We start from the raw sequence: 4,542 nt of genomic DNA, 5'->3' as shown, positions 1-4,542 counted from the left end.
TAACAACTACGGCTTTTTTATAAGTATTTTTAACGGAAATCAATCATGTTATCAAATAACAATATATGATTCTGTAAAAGAGGTAATGTCGATTTCCCTACTTTTTCAACAAGTTCACATATTTTAATAACATCAAATGTTATTCAACGCTACTCAATGCTACTATAGCTATTTTGATACGAACATTACACAATTTACATGTTTTTATATGAATTTCATCGACACACGTCGCTATGCAAAAGAATTAAGTTATATCCGAAAGAAATTAAATAGTTTCCATCAAAGAGGATTTGTTTTTCGTAAATAATGTCTTTCTTATACATTATTAAATGCTTACACTATGCAAAATCTGTCAATATTGCGATTTTTAGCAACTTTACCCATCTATATGTTAGTCTTCTGTTTAGAAACAAGCTTTAATAAAATGTTAGAACCTAAATCTAACAAAATATATTTGAAAATGGCTCGTATGAGAAACAAATTCAAGGTAAGCGCTTTCTCTTTCCAAATACGTAAGACGAATTTTTCACGAAGAACTTTGCCAAATCATTCAGTTTTAAAAATACACTCACAAACACATACACACACACACACACACACACACATATATATATATATATATATATATATATATATATATATATATATATATATATATATATATATATATATAAACAAGTCTAAATTGAAAACAACGTTCAAACCTATATTTGCGTTAGATAAAAACCGCAATTTTTATACGTGTGCATGCAAAAAATATGCAACATTTTCCAAAAGACCAAAATAGTGCAAAAATATATTTTAACAAAACGCATTTGACTAGCAGGTCGAACAACGGATGTTCTTAAACCCTGCTGACTGCCATTGGCGATTGCCAAATAAACGGATCACCAGATGTAACAAAATGGATCTTAACTAATAATTAAATACCAAACAGAAAACAATAAACTTGCGGAAAAGATGGTATACCGCAAACAAAAGGTGCAAAAATTAGTACACCATATCCGGATTTCGACAATTAATGTCTCTTCAGTGATGTTAGGAATCGAAAGGGTATTTCGATATATTTTGAATTGTTAAAATTATTGACACTGAGGAAGGCTATTTGTTTAGCCGAAATATTTGTCAACACGATTTAATAACAACATCTTCGCATAATACCATCTTATATTAGTATCGTCTAGACTTATATATATATATATATATATATAGATATATATATATATATATATATATATGTATTAAATTAATATTAAGATCCATTTCGTTAGACCTGGTGATCAATTTATTTGGCAATCGCCAATGGCAGTCAGCAGGGGTTCGACCTGTTAGTCAAATGCGTTTTGTTAAAATAGACTTTTTCACTTTTATTGGTCTTTTGGAAATTGTTGTTTGTGCTGTAATTAGACCCCTCTACCAAGAAATTTGTTTTACATGCACACGTATAAAAATTGCGGTTTTTATCCAACGCAATCATATAGGTTTGAACGTTGTTTTCAATTTAGACTTTTATATATTTTTTCGTTTGGACTTGTATTATATTTTCCTTCGGGTTTATATGATCCGTTCATCCTATTTCGACTCTTTAAAATTTAAGAGTCTATCCTAAATTCAGGTAAATTATATGGCCTTCCAAATACCGTTTCGATCCCTAACATCACTGAAGAGACATTACTTGTCGAAATCCGGATATGGTGTACAAATTTTTGCCCCTCATGTTTGTGGTATACCATCTTTTCCACAAGTTTATTGTTTTCTGATTGGTATTAAATAAATATTAAGATCCATTCCGTTAGATCTGGTGATCAATTTATTTGGCAATCGCCAATGGCAGTCAGCAGGGTTTAAGAACATCAGTCGTTCGACCTGTTAGTCAAATGCGTTTTGTTAAAATAGACTTTTTCACTTTTTTTGGTCTTTTGAAAATTGTTGTTTGTGCTGTATTTAGACCCCTCTACCAAGAAATTTGTTTTACATGCACACGTATAAAAATTGCGCTTTTTTATCCAACGCAATCATATAGGTTTGAACGTTGTTTTCAATTTAGACCTTTATATACAAGTATAAATTGAAAACAACGTTCAAACCTATGATTGCGTTGGATAAAAACCGCAATTTGTATACGTGTGCATGCAAAACAAATTTCTTGGTAGAGGGGTCTAAATAAAGCACAAACAACGTTTTCCAAAAGACCAAAAAAAGTGAAAATGTATATTTTAACAAAACACATTTGACTAGCAGGTCGAACAACGGATGTTCTTAAACCCTGCTGACTGCCATTGGCGATTGCCAAATAAACGAATCACCAGATGTAACAAAATGGATCTTAGTTGTTAATTTAATACCAAACAGAAAACAATGAATGTATATCATGATAACTATTTAAGATTAAACGCTTTTTATAAAGGCATCATTTCATACTAATGATAAAGTATTATGAGAATGTTTTCAATATTTGAGAGAATTCTTTGATACTGTATTATAAATGTATAGTATTATTTATATTTTGTTGTGTTTTGGTATTCTGTAATACTGAAATGATTAGATTAAACAGCTCTTCCTCGATTATATTTTCTATTGTGAGTTTTTAATGTTTTAATGTTTTTTTTATTCGTCTTATTATGATAGAGAGAAATATAGTATAAGTGGCGAGTATCCTTTTCGTAGCCTGTAGCCGTTTCCGTTGGCATCTAGAAGAAGTATAGGAGAGGCGAAAGATACCAAAGGGGTGTCCAAACTGACGATGCTAACAAAAAACGAAAACGACCTATTTCGATAAACAAACATTTTAGTTAGTTTGCTGTCCGATTGCTGTTTGTCACAAGTTACATTCAAGTAATCCATTGTAATAAAAAGACGAAGGATACCAATGGTATATTCAAATCCAATAGTGGAAAAAAAACTGACAATCCCATGGCAAAAAATGAAAAACGATCAAAAGACAAATAACGGTATACAAGACACAACGTAGAAAACCAAAGGCTGAGCAACACAAGCCAAGCATATAACAGGGTGTGATCCTAGGTGCTGCGGAAGGGTAATCAGATCCTGCTTAATATGTGGTACAATGGCTGCTTTTCATAGTACAAGTGTGTACAGGGGATTATCTATTTTACTTTGTAATACACATAAGTATACGTAACTTTAAATAGTCAATATCAAACTTGTTTTAAATATCGAACATGTTTTAATAAGTTTTGAATTTTCAAATATTAAGGCATCGATCATCACTGAAGATACATCTTTTTGTCAAAATGCGCTTCTGGTACTGTTAATGTTATTGGTCTCCAATTTTCACTAGTAACAAAAAATTTGAAAAGCATTAACGAATGTTTCATAAGTTCATGAAGACGACATATATTGCGATTTTCTAATCTATAAAGGACCATAACTCCTGAACAATATAAGGGAAAATTGTCAATATTGAACTTGCCCTTTCTCTTGTTATCAGTAACAACATATTTAAATTTGAAAAGCATTGGTTGAACGGTTCATTAGAAATTGCACAGAAACCACATAAAGGGATATTTTTCAATCCATCAACTCCTGAACGGTAAAAGCGAAAATCGTCAATAATGACGTTTACTTCCTTTTTGTGATCAGTAACCGCACATCAAAATTTGAAAAGCATTGGTTCAACTGTTCTTGAACGTAAACTGTTGCGTCTGCCCTCCCAATCAACCGTACAGCGGCCACCAATTTTTACCATTTTAATAACCGTTTTTTTTCCTTTGGAAAACCCTATTAAAAAACCTCACAAATAACAATAGCAAAGAAATCGTAATGGTGTAAAGCATTTTCCTAAACAACTTTGAAGCCTATTGAATCTTCCGATCTAACTGTATGAAAATACACTAAAGGTAAATGTAGTAATGATGGAAGAGGAATAACTCAAATGAACTTACGTGACTATGTGTTATCATTCAAAATCGAAGTACTTTTAATAAAGCAATATTTTCTAACGGACATACAACAAACAAATTTATAGTTAGTTATTAGAATCATGTAAAATACCAAGCACAAGACTTAGTTTACCATGAAACATAAGAATATATATGCAAACTTCTTTTTCCTGTCGACAGTAAACTTAGGCAACAGTAATTAACAGATGTTCAGCCTCATAAATTGAAGAAGAAAAATCAAGAAAATAAACAAAAAACTGAGTGTATTACATCATCTCTATTAGGACCGAGACCGGTGCGTAGACATTAACAGTAACAATTTTACAGTAAGTTACTTCTGGTCATTTGATCCATAGTATTGTAAATGGGGAGTAAATATTACTGTTATTCACGATGTTATGTTTAAAAGAGGCGCAAAAAGGACTATTCATATACACAAATAGAAAACATACTATTAAAATCGTTGAAAAAAAAAACCCGAAAAACGTAGAAAGTCAAGCAACAGTCTACAAAACACTACATTAAAAATTAAAAGCCATGCAACAGGAACACCTCGTATGAGTGCTTATGTTTAATTGTTGTACCGAAATATTTGTCAATACGATTTCATTTTATCTAAGTTGTACATGTTCTACTAGTA

This window comes from Mytilus californianus, unplaced genomic scaffold, assembly GCF_021869535.1.
Source record: "Mytilus californianus isolate M0D057914Y unplaced genomic scaffold, xbMytCali1.0.p SCAF_4, whole genome shotgun sequence".
NCBI classification, from domain to species: domain Eukaryota; kingdom Metazoa; phylum Mollusca; class Bivalvia; order Mytilida; family Mytilidae; genus Mytilus; species Mytilus californianus.
This window is presented reverse-complemented; position numbering follows the sequence as displayed.